Raw genomic sequence first — 13,427 nt, 5'->3', positions numbered from 1 at the left:
GTTTCATGACAGTATGTTAAAACATAAACTCCTAGCTATAAAATAACTTTCATGAAGATAAAAGTATATATAATAACTGAAATTATTAATGTAATTTTTTTCTCAGCAAAGAAACAGCACAAGCCAATTGCTGATCCTTGAAGACCTCGGAGGAGCATACTCTTCAGTGGCAGTAAAGCTCTGAAAGGCTTGGCACCCATACTTGTGTTTTAGTCATCTCAGCTCAAGCTGCCTGAAAGGTGCCCTGAAGCTTTGGAAATGGCAGGATATAACTCGTATACCTAAGACTACTGCAGCAGTGATCAATATGATGCACATCATATTTTACTAGTATTTTAACTGAACAGTACAGATAGAATTAATAAAAAAATGTGCTTATCCCCAAGGAGAAAACTTGCATTAATTACAAGATTCAGAAAAAGTAATTATATGACATATACGTTTATCATTTATTGTAGATAGTTTCTACTTAGTACATAGGTAGCCAAGATGAATTATTCAAAGAATGATATGCAGCAAACAATTGTACAAGGCAGAGTACTATGATTTCTGAAAAAAGCAAACATTTCATTAAAATAGTGTATAATAAGTCAAATGATTATATATATATGTATATATATATATATATATTTTTTTTTTTTTTTTTTTTGCTTTAGTTGTTTTAGACCTACTGTGACTTTTTATATACTTGTAATACATTAAAAACTCATCCTGCCCACCACTGAGCTTGTCAACTGTCCACACCTGTAGTTAAACATTACCTTACATCAGACTGCTATGAACAATGGCACATTAAATGATGGAGATCAGCATGGAGTCCCCTTTCAGCTCAGCACTGATCACTGAAATCCCTTATTAATCACTGAAATTCCTTATTAATTATCTATGTGAGTCCTGTTATTTGCCTATTTTTCAAAATCATTGTTTGAGTTTAATTAGATCATTACTACTCCTCACAATCATTTGTTGAGATGCAATGCTTACCTTATGAGTCCTACCATATGTCCTTATGTGACTCTAAAAGAAACAACTTGCTCCAAACTAGCCTGGGTGCTTCTGTGTATGATTTGCTGGTGTTTGAGACATGAAACAGCCACAAAACTAGATACGTCTAAAAATTAGAAAACTGCATTGTTTTACCACTGACTGTTTTGCAAGCTCTAAAACTGACTTATTTAACAAATTTAAAATCTGACACTAAAACCCAAGATAAAATACATTAACCCATGCCTTTGAAATAGCTTCTCAAGCAACATGATGCAAAATGTATCTTTTGTTACAGAAAAGCCAGCTTTTGCACTTGAAAAGAGTGTTCCAATAATACCACAATAATACCAAGATGCAACAGCTCAAAGGATGTATGTGTAGATCGACTGGATATAGAAGGTTCCCCTGTTGGTCGAGTGGATATACAATGTGCAATGCATTAAACCCTGTTAAAATAAAATAAATATGTGTGTGTGTGTGTGTGTGTGTGTGTGTGTGTGTGTGTGTGTGTGTGTGTGTGTGTGTGTGTGTGTGATCAATTACTGTAAAGTCAGAAGATCTAATGAATAAACAGTAAACAATTTTAGACTAGGCATCTAAAATCATCAAAAACAACAATTAGCAAAAACTGATTTTTTTTTTTGTAGGGGGGCAAATTCTTTCGCCCAACTATAATGAGATCTTGCACAAAAAGCAGCAAGTTAAAACACTGTTAAGGAAAATATATAACAGCAGTAAAAAGCATTCACTCACATGAATCTTCTCCCGTTTGACTTGCAACATTGTGTGTGTGTGTGTGTGTGTGTGTGTGTGTGTGTGTGTGTGTATGTATATATATATATATATATATATATATATATATATAAATATATATATATATATATATATATATATATATATATATATATATACTACACCATTTTATTATCTAAACACAATTTATCAAACACAATTCACTTCATCTAAACCAGCAAAACTAAAAAAAAAAAAAACACATATATTTCTGTAGGTGGGCAAGCCTCCATGCAGCCTCTACTGTGGCGGGCTACACCTCACTATGATCTTCTAACTTATATATAACAATGCCATGCTCACACTATACTGGAAGAAAAGGAAAAAACATTGAAAGTGCACCAGCAGCTCACACAATCCAGCACAGTGTAATAAAGCAAACTCTAATATTAGTTATAAATCTTTACAAAAACTCATACAATACCACTGTAAAAAATCATAAAATTTCTTCTATTATAAAAGTTATAAATGAATTACTGAAGAAACTGTGTGAAAAGTCTTGCATAAATCAAGAAAGAGGGCAGACACTAAATTTACCAAAAAAATAAACTTTAAACTGAGGTAATATAAAAACAAAAATATATTACCTCAGACACTAAATTTCTGTCATTCCTATTTGTGTTTACTATATTCATGAAACTAAGTAAAGTGGTAGAGACTCTGTGACGAGGATGGAAGCCATCTTGAGATTAGGAGGTTATTTTGCGTGAGGTAATATAAGAGTTGTGAGTAGATGCATGTTTTGAGTACTTTTCATGGAGGGGAGAGGATAGCAATGGGCGTGTAATTGGACAGTTCAGTTGAATGACTTCTTTTGTGGCGAGGAAGAATGTGGCTTTTTTTCTAGATGGTAGGGACATATTTTTAATGATGGAGCAGTTTACTAGTATTGAGATGAGGAAGTCTATTGCTTCTACAGCCATCTTATGGCATTAGCCAGGTAGATTGCTGGGGGCTAAGGTGGTGAGTTTCAATTTAGGTAATAGAGGTTTTTATGGAAGTAATGGGTCTGGTTGGGAGCAGAGGTTAGGAAGAGGAATGCTTGGTGGTGCTGTTGTCTGGTCATTTGTATTAAGGGTAATTTGAAGTTCTAATGACACTAAATGAAATGAAAGTTGAATGCATCATTACAGTTGGTAGAGGTGTTGTCAGTGTTAAGTGTAGGGGATGAGTGAGTGTTGTGGCTGGAATTGGTCCACTAGTTTATAGAGGACTTGAATGTTTTGGGATTTTTGCAGTTTTTATGTTGGAGGGCAGTGTAGTCTATTTTTATCAAACATAATTTAAGTTTTAGTTTAGTTTCTGAGTTTTCTGAATTTTTGGAGATTTGTTAGTTTTATTGGACAGACATATATTCCAACCTCTATCTTTAAGTCTCATAAGGTGTTTTGCATTTCCAGATAGCCAGGGGGCAGGTTTGGCCCCAAATCTCTTTTTTTTTTCTTCTGAGTGGAGCAAGTTCATTTAGGATGTTCAAGAAAGTAAAATTAAAAAGAGCTACTGAGTCATCTAGTAGAATATATTTCAGAGCATTCCAGTTATATAGTTTTAGATAAGAGACAAAGGAATCTTTGCTAAAATGATTGAGGTTACATGTTATTCTGAAAAGTTGCTAATTTTGAATATTAGTTTGCTTTCTTACTTTTTAATTTCTCCAACTCTTTTGGATTTCTAGTACCATGACAGGAATGGATCCCATTCCTAAGTCAAGGTACAATTAAAGTTTATGGAATTACTATTGTTTCAATCTTTGATGTCAGCCAGAAGTGCTCTTCGCAGCACCTGCAATGTTGCCAGTAATGACTTCTGCAATTTGTATAGGGTTGCATGTATTGGTAACAAATCTAAATATGATTGTAGATTGTTTTTTATAAGACCCGTTGCTCCTACTACTATTGGAACTCTCTTGGTATCTTTCATCCAGATTGCTCTTGTTTCTGCCTGCAAATCCTGATATTGTATGACTTTGTGTGACTCCCTGTACGCAAGAGCCTGTGGTCACTGGGTGTGGCGAATTCACTGATCAATGCTACTATTGTCTTCTTTTCATGGACCACTATATCTGGTTATTTTCTGTGATGCTTTGTGGCTTATGCTTCCAGTGTTTTTCAGCTACTTCAGTACCATAATGTTTGCACAATCCCCAGTGCAACAGTCATGCCACATTATTATACCTTTCAGTATACAGTCCTTCTGCCATTAGTATGTCACAACCAGCAACAAGGTGTGCAACTGTTTCCAGTTCTGTTTTACAAAACCTATATTTGTCTGTTTCTACAACATGATCAATGGACTTGGTAAACCAATGTGTATGTAGCCCACTATCTTGTGCCACCAATATTAACCTTTCATCTCTTGTTTTGATTTTGCCTTTCCTTAACCATTCCTGCATTCGATCCTTATCAACATGAGGTTCTTCCAGAGGTTTTCTATTATTACAACTATATTTATGCATTTTCTACATGTCTTGCTATCTCATCTGGTCCTTCACCGTATATTCTTTCTTTTGTTTTTTGGCATATTCAGTTGCTTGATATTTATCTACTTCTGGTTTGATTTTGATTCCTGCTTGACGCCGATATGCTTCTGTTAGATTAAGCAGAGAAGTAATCTTAGATTTATTCTCTTCATGTTTCAAAACATTCACTATGTTTGGATCTTGTGATGTCATCAGATATGTGTGCAGTCCCAGGACTGAAGATCTATCTATACATGTAGTCAGTTTCAAGGAGGCCCATCCCTCCTTTGGAAAGGGGAATACATAATCTTGGTATACACTGATTTTTATAAATCATTTGGTGAGCATGAAGCATTCTTCTTTTCCTGTCTAATATATCCAGTATGTTTTGGGGCCAGTCAATCACTCCAAAACCACAAGTTAAGACAGGAAGAGCAAATTGGTTTATAGCTTAAATTTTGTTCCTAGATGTTAGTGCTGTTTTCAGGATTAATTTAAGTCTTCCAAAGTATTCCTTACTAAGTTTTATTCACATTTGTTCATGTTTTATTGTTGATCCTTCATCAGTTCCCAAGTATGTATGCACTCCCTCTTGCTCAAGTTCTTTTATTACACATTCTTGTCCCAAACTGATGTTTTCTTGGTGGTGCAATTTGCCTGCTTTAAAGGTTGCTTTTGCAGATTTATCAAGACCAATTGACATTCTTATATCATCTGAAAAAGTTTTGACAACTTGCAGTTGTGCTTTCAGTTCCTCATCAGATGAGTGATACAGTTTCTTACTTTTTTAATTTCTCCAAATCTTTTGGGTTTCTAATACCATAACAGGAATGGACCCCATTCCCAAGTCAAAATACGATTAAAGTTCATGAAATTAATATTGTTTCAATCTTTGATGTCAGCCAAAAGTGCTCTTCTCAGTACCCACAATGTGCCCAGTTATGACTCCTGCAATTCATATGGAGTTATATGTATTGGTAACATATCTAAATAAAATTGTAGATTCTTTTTTATAAGACCAATTGCTCCTACTGCTATTGGAACTGTCTGGGTATCTTTCTTCCACATTGCTCTCATTTCTGCATGCAGATTCTGATATTTTATGACTTTGTGTCTGTCTACATGCAATGCATTATAGTCACTGAGTGTGGTGATTTCAGTGATCAATGCTACTTTTGTCTTCTCTTTATGGACCACTATATCCAGTTTTCTAGCATCTATCTTTTGAACTATTCATAATGGGTGATCCCATGTGATGTAAACTTCATAATTTTTCTATAATGCTTTGTGGCTTATTTTTCCAGTGTTTTTTCAGCCATTTTGATACCATCATGTTTGCACAATCACCAGTGTAACAGTCTTGCCACATTATTATGCCTTTCAGTATACAGTCCTTCTGCCATTAGTATGTCACAACCAGCAACAAGGTGTGCGACTGTTTCCAATTTTGTTTTATAAAACCTACATTTGTCTGTTGCTCCCCAATGTTCAATTGACTTTGTAAACCAGTGTGAATGTAGCCCACTATCTTGGCCCGCCAATATTAACCTTTCATCTCTTGCTTTGAATTTGCCTGTCCTTAACCATTCCTGCATTCATTCCTGATCAACATGAGGTTCTTCCAGAAGTTTTCTATACTTGCAAATATATTTATGCATTTTCTGCATTTCTTGCATTCTTATCTGGTCCTTTACTGTATATTATTTCTTTTGTTTTTTGGCACATTCAGTTGCTACCTGATTTTTATCTACTTCTGGTTTGATTTCTGTTCCTGATTGATGCCAATATGCTTCTGCTAGACTAAACAGAAAAGTCATCTGAGATTTATTCTCCTCATGTTTCAAAACTTTCACTACATTTGGGTCTTGTGAGGTCAGCAGATATGTCTGGAGTCCCACGATTGCAGATCTATACACGTAATCAATTTCTAGGAGGCCCATCCCTCCTTCGGAATGGGGACTATGTAATCTTGGTATGCACTGATTTTTAAAGATCATTTGGTGAGCATAAAGCAATCTTCTTGCTTTCCTATCTAATCTATCCAACACACTTTTGGGTCAGTCAAGCACTCCAAAACTGTAAGTTAGGACAGGAAGAACAAATCGGTTTATAGCTTGGATTTTGTTCCTAGATGGCAACACTGTTTTCAGGATTAATTTAAGTCTAACGTATTCCTTACTAAGTTTTATTTGCATTTGTTCATGTTTTATTGTTGATACTTCATCAATTCCCAGATATTTATACATTCCGTCTTGCTTAAGTTCTTTCATATCACATTCTTGTTCCAAACTAGTGTTTTCCTGCTTTAAAGGTTGCTTTTGCACATTTATCAAGACCAAATGACATTCTCATATCATCTGAAAAAAAATTGATAATTTGCAGTTGTACTTTCAGTTCCTCATCTGATGAGCTATACAGTTTTAAATCATTGGCAAAGAGAAGATGAGAAGTCTTTACACTTTGTTGTTTTCTAGGAGCCAAATTATAGTCATGGCCTAAGCTGTTAAGTAGGAAGCTTAATGGGTTAAGGGCAAGGCAGAATAGCAGCAGTGACAGAGAGTCACCCTGGAATATCCCCCTTTGAATTTTTATCCCTGGGATAATAATTTGTCCTTTATCATGGCTTAATTGCAAAGTGGTCTGCCACTGTTTCATGGTCACTTTAATGTAGTCGATCAGTGTTGGGTGTATCTTATACATTTTTAAGCACTCTTTTATCCATGAATGTGGGATACTATCAACTGCTTTTTTGTAGTCATTCCATGCCATACTTAGATTCTTTCCCTTTTTACAGTTCTCCACTATGACTTTATTTAACAACAAATGATTCTTTGTTCCATATGATGTTCTTTTACTGCCCTTTTGTTCTACTGTCATGATTGAGTTTTCTTCTAAATGATTATAAACTCTGTCAGCATCAATTCCCATCTATAGTTTATACATCGCCGGAAGGCAAGTTATTGGTGTATAATTTTTAGGGTAACTTGCAGGTTCACTCTTAAGTAGGAGCATTGTTTTTCTGGTTGTTAGCCAGGTTGGTATCTCTTCGGGGTGTGCATATAAATCGTTCTTGCTGATGGCTAAATCTTAGTGCAAAGATGTTAATACTTTTAACCAAAAGTTTGATACTGCATCTGGGTCTGGGGTTTCCAATTAAAGGCTTTTCTTAACTTTGCTTCAATCTCTCTTGCTGTTACTTCATCCTATTTCATATCCTGTACCTTTAAACTTCTTATTTTTTTTTACTTTTTCTATCCATTTAGCATTGTTTTGTTATGTTCCACAGGATTTTCATAGATACGTCTATCTATATATGGGATCCATGCAGATGTTCGAAGTTTTACTACTTCGAAACCCACTTCATCGAGTCCACTTGTTCAAACTAGTGAAACTTCGAACATTGACTTCTGCAGTCACACTACAGCATGGAATGGGAATATTCCCTTTTCCCACTGTACTGCAATCTTGGAGTTGCTATATTTAAGTAGGGGGTGTGGGGGCATAGCCCCCCACATGGGGGGTGCATGGGGGCTTGCCCCCCCTGCAAAAACATGTTTCAGTGGGGTTTTTTTTGAGTCGCCCAGGAACTAGGCTTCAGCGAAAGTGCACTTTCATTGAAGTGAACTTTCACTGAAGTGTGGATCTGCTGCTCTATTTCGATGTAGAGCAGTAGACCTATATATATATATATATATATATATATATATATATATATATATATATATTGTTTGTGTCTATGTATTTGTGTGTGTGTGTGTGTGTGTGTGTGTGTGTGTGTGTGTGTGTGTGTGTGTGTGTGTGTGTGTGTGCACATATGTGTTTTAGCAGTTTTGCCTGCATGGCACTTATACAGCGCACACATCTAATAGATTAAGCACAATGTTCAGGCCTGATGACCATCTTAGAACACTGACTAAAAATGTATAGGTTGGCAGATGTGATGGTTAACTCAGCAATCTAAATTTGTCTTGAATACATTTATGGTTACTGATTTTGATATTGTTAATGATAACTTATTACAGTGCATTGCTATTCATTGTGACAAAAATCTTCCTTGAAAGTCTTCAAAATTCACATTTTAAATTGTTTTATTAATAATCATATTATATTTAGATGAACTAAATATCTCTAAATAAAATTAAACCATTAAAGATTCATTATACATAGCCTTATGAGCTAAGGTTAAAATTCCTCAAAAATACCAGCAATGAATTGAGAAGTCTACTTTTTTGCATCTTTCCATATATGAACAATTTTGATAATTCTCTTAGTAAATTTTTCTGGACACTAATTTCCAGGATGAGTTTTATTATAATTACAAATTGAAATGTTAAATTCTTTGAGTGGTGTGATGCAAGGCTCACCATACAGTCCAGAGTCCTACAGCTTAGATTTTTGAGTATCAATAGGCTTGTTTCATTGTTCTGTTAACTATGTTGTCCTGATGGTTATGAAGAAGCATTTATCTGAGGTAGTTACGTGTAAATCTTATTATATTCAGTAAAAGTCTGTATTATATTTTGATTTAGAAAGTTTGGTATTGTTATTGGTGGCTTGTTAAAGATCATTAAGTTCCATTTTTCTGTGCTAAACTTTACATTACATTTTTTAGTTCATCCTCTGCTTTTTATAAAATATTCATTAATACTCATAACTGTGTGTGTGCTAGAGATGACAAACTCGATGTTGCAGTCATCAATATACCTCCACAACCAGCATTCCTTGTGGGATGGAATTTTAGCAGAAAGCAGGCTGAGCATCACTGTCCTGAGGACAGACTCCTAAAGCACTTCACAAGTGACAGGTAAAGGATTTGAAAACTATTCCTTGATTTTTATGGTTACTTTACCAGTTCATAGTCCCGCATGTTATGAATCTGTTTAAGTTAAAACATTTTAAAGTCTTATTGTTTTAATCATGTGGCAGGCTATGCCTTTTCAAAGTCAATAATATAACCTGGGATTAATTTACAATTGTGTAGGCGCTGCACTATGCCTACACGATATCTGCATGTTAGCGAGATAAACAGCAGTGCTAATCAAATATGTATGCTGCTCATTATCCTAAACATATGCAAGCACCTCTTTGTGGCCAGCAATAGTGTTTGTGAGCATGGAAAGGTGGTTGTAAGCACAAGCACAGAATGTAAACAAAATGGCTTGCATACAGGCAATACTCTCATTTGAGAATGTTCTGTAACCCAGGCAAATTAAGAACAAGTACAGGGAATAAATACAGGAGGAGGGGAAGTGAAATGGGGGAATTATGCACTAAATTGTGTTATACTGCATAATTAATTAATGTTGAAGGAGAAATGTTTAAAGTGTTCTCATATCCCAGAGACAAATATGAAGAAAGTGTATAAGAAGCATTTCTGGCATAAATCTTGCAATATTGATGTAACGATAATTAATGCCAATGACAATCTCACAGTTATGCATGTAAATAAAATGGACATATTAATAATGGATGTGATAAGGACATAAATCAGCAGTGTAACAAAGGGGACAGAAAATGTGATATGCATGTTAATTAAATGTTGAGCTGAAATAACAGTTTTCAAGGACAGAAGATACTTTATAGGAGGAATGTATAGACTGCAGGTATTGCATACTAGAAGTATATACAAAGAATGTGTATATACAAGCTGATCCCACTGCTATATTCTCCATCTCAGCATGTATATACATGTATATACAAGAACAAAATGGCCTTACAGTTGTAGTGTCAGGTACATCAGAAATGGACTTCTTTTTGCAAAGAAATGAGAGTGGCACCAATAGGAAAGGGGTTCATCCCCTATCAGCATGTAATAAACAAACAAGTGCTGTATAGTTATGTAAATGCTAAATGGTAATCTAATAACACACAACATGCGTAAGTGACAAACGATAACACAGAGCAGAAGACATTTCATGAGTCTAGTTTTGCCATTACTGATATGCAAACAATCGTAATACTGGCCATACTCATATAGAGTTACATGGAACAGTAAAATAACAGCAATTCAACAGCAACAACACAATAGAAAGGAACAGTAAAATAACAATAATTCAACAGCAACAACACAATAGAAAGTATAAGACATGACAACTCACAGTTTCTGATGATCTGGAAGCATGCCAAACAGTAGGAAATGTTTACTGAATCATTCATCTGCTATTACATTGTAAGCTACCTCTATATAGGTAACCAGACACTGCTTGTTGACTTCTAACCTACTCTTATCCTTGAAACTACTTGTATTGCAACTCACTCAAAGCATGTTTACTGTAATAACATTTGCTCTGATAAAGCTTCCACTTGAGGTCTTTATATAATATCATTGTATAAATACTGTTTGTGTGTTCATATTATGACCATGTAAGTTGTTAACTTTTATAATGTTTATATCTATTCTATTTTGTAATGGAGCTTTTCTCCCTGGGCCTCCTCTGAAAAAGGACCTGGTTCCAGTCGGACTTTCCCGGTAAACAATGTAAAATAAAATAAAGGTGTGGATGTAAAATGCAGGCTTAGGAGATGGTGGAGTCATTTAGCAGTTTAAAACATTTATCCAGAATAGGAGCTGATTGAGCACATGCTCACCTAACTTTAAACACCCCCACTTACATGCATACCTTCTACATAGTGAGTTACACAATTAAGGGAGCATTGTATAAAGTAGCAAGCACCACAGTAGAAGTCTTACTCTTAAGGGGAGAGCGAGTGCAGTTTTGTCCTGATGACCTCATCACTGTGTACAGGAAGTTTCCATAAAGACTGGGATAAGGGAACTGTGAGAACAGTTAAACGTATTTTTCTCAGGAGAAGTGGATACACACACACACACACACACACACACACACACACACACACACACACACACACACACACACACACACACACACTCTTACATGTTGGGCTTTGAGCCTCCTACCCAGCTAGGTAGGCAATCAAGAGAGCCCTGCATTAGTCACAAGCACCACAAGAGAAGATTGACATTGCCAATGTGAATCCAGAAATTTGAATATTCATAAAATCCAGTCTTTGGAAGAGATGATACTGTGCATCACATGTTATGCAATAGAGGCACAAGAGTGCACAGGGCAATGTAACACCACTATGACTGCCACATGTAATGACATACTTCTCTACTGAAATGTACATACTATCCTTAATATACATTGCATTACTGTGAGGGACATAGACATGTTCCACATTATGGAATGACATATACATTGACTGTTGTACACCAGTGCATTATGAATCAAACATTCCCATGACTTCATGTTGAGATGATTGCACACGTGTAGTGTGTCATACTTGCACTATGTGCATTGGCTAACGAATATGCAAGTCATACTTAGGACAGTGCACTATAGAATGACAGTGATGGATTATGTAGGAATAGGTTAAGCAAGCTTGTAACACAATGCAATCATATACTTTGTAGAGCAGATATACTTTATATGAATTAATTGAGTCAGCATCATTCTGAAATCAAGATCACCTGCTGACAAAAGTAATATAGGCATACAAACATTGCGCAACATAAGCCTATAATTATTTCTTTTTTTCTTTTTTTATTGTACTCTTTGACCACAGCACTGCTAAGTTGAATTGTGCTGCTGATGGCAAAGTAGTAGTTCATGCTTAATCATATCTTGAAGTGTTGAAATTAGAAGGGGAATCAGCAGTACTCTATGTTACTCTGTGCCTACTTCCACGCAAATATAACTACAAGACATACTTCACATTAACTATTAGGTACATTAATATAATAGCAGGACAATAATGTGTTATGTAAAGCTGTAGACAATATTGACGTCTGCAAGAGTCAGACAACACATCCTAAAATATTTTTTTCATCTATATGTATTAGAAAATTTACAGCATGTCAAGAGAAATATTTATACCCAAGTATTTTCTAAGTACACCATTTAGAAAGTTATAACTGAGATAGCTATTATTTCACAGCATATGTCGGTGAACAAGAATGCATCTATTCATCTTCCTTACTCTATTGGCCATTGTAGTCTGTACATCCAATACTCCATCTTGTCAAAAGTGCATTAAACTGACTAAATGTAGTTTAGCACAGTGACACACAGTGTGACAGAGCAATGTGGATGAAAGCAAAAAAATCAGAAGACATTGCCATAAGCTGAGTACTTCCATTTAGCCTTAGTTGCAGTTGTTGCACTGTACCAGATATTGCGCAGATGCTGAAGTGGAAGGTTAATGATACAGAAGGGAGAAGATTTACTGGCAGGATGACATAAGAGTAGAGGCAAAGTAGATTATGACAAAAGAAGGATAAAGGTGGCTCATAACAATATGTAGCCAACAGGTACTCATGGGTCTATTGTCAACCATCAAATGGACTAACCATGGAATGGCTGAACATTGAACATTAAGCATCTAAAGTCCACTCAGCAAACTTTCATTTCATTCACAATGTAAATAACTACTTGTCCAACAGTTCCCTGTCTCACATACAGAAGTGTTTCAAACACCTTATCTCCACAGTACTGCAGTCTCAGAGTTGGTATATATAGTAAGGGGAAGGTGTTGGACAAGTAGTTACTACCCTGTCAATGAAATGAAAGTTCGGTGAGTGAAGTTTTGATGCATATTGTTTGATGTTCAGCCGTTCAATGGTTAACCCGTTTGATGGCTGAAGATAGACCTGGTACTCATAAAATAGTGGACCAAAAACAGGCAGTAACTTTTAGTTACTGGCTGAATTAGAACCAGTGAACTCATTCAAGAATCTTTCTACATGTGTGCATTAGCTCATCATGCCACAAATGAGTTACTACTTGACATAATTAAAATAACTCAAATGAAGCTCAGTGACAATGTACTGAAGCAGAAGGGGTGAACAGGGAGAGGCAGCGACAGATGCAGGCAGGAATAGCAATAATATGCTTTGTAAGGAATGTAGGAATATTTGTATGGTGTTTTACTTTTACTTATTAAATCATCATTAATCTGTCATGCTCTGTACAATAAAGTGCTTGCTATAGATACAAATAAAGGGAAGGACAGTGCAATAAACATAAATATTTAACCAGGATAATGTTTACTTAATAAGTCTCCCTGCTGGGACTGAAATGTTTTTGAAAATTATGTCTTGCATTATTTCAATGTTATGGTAAAGAAATTTTTATATGGAGAGAAATGCAGACATTTGCAGTGAAATATA

The sequence above is a fragment of the Protopterus annectens genome, chromosome 10.part0 (assembly GCF_019279795.1).
Source record: "Protopterus annectens isolate FY-2018-M chromosome 10.part0, PAN1.0, whole genome shotgun sequence".
In the NCBI taxonomy this organism is placed as follows: Eukaryota; Metazoa; Chordata; order Ceratodontiformes; family Protopteridae; genus Protopterus; species Protopterus annectens.
This window is presented reverse-complemented; position numbering follows the sequence as displayed.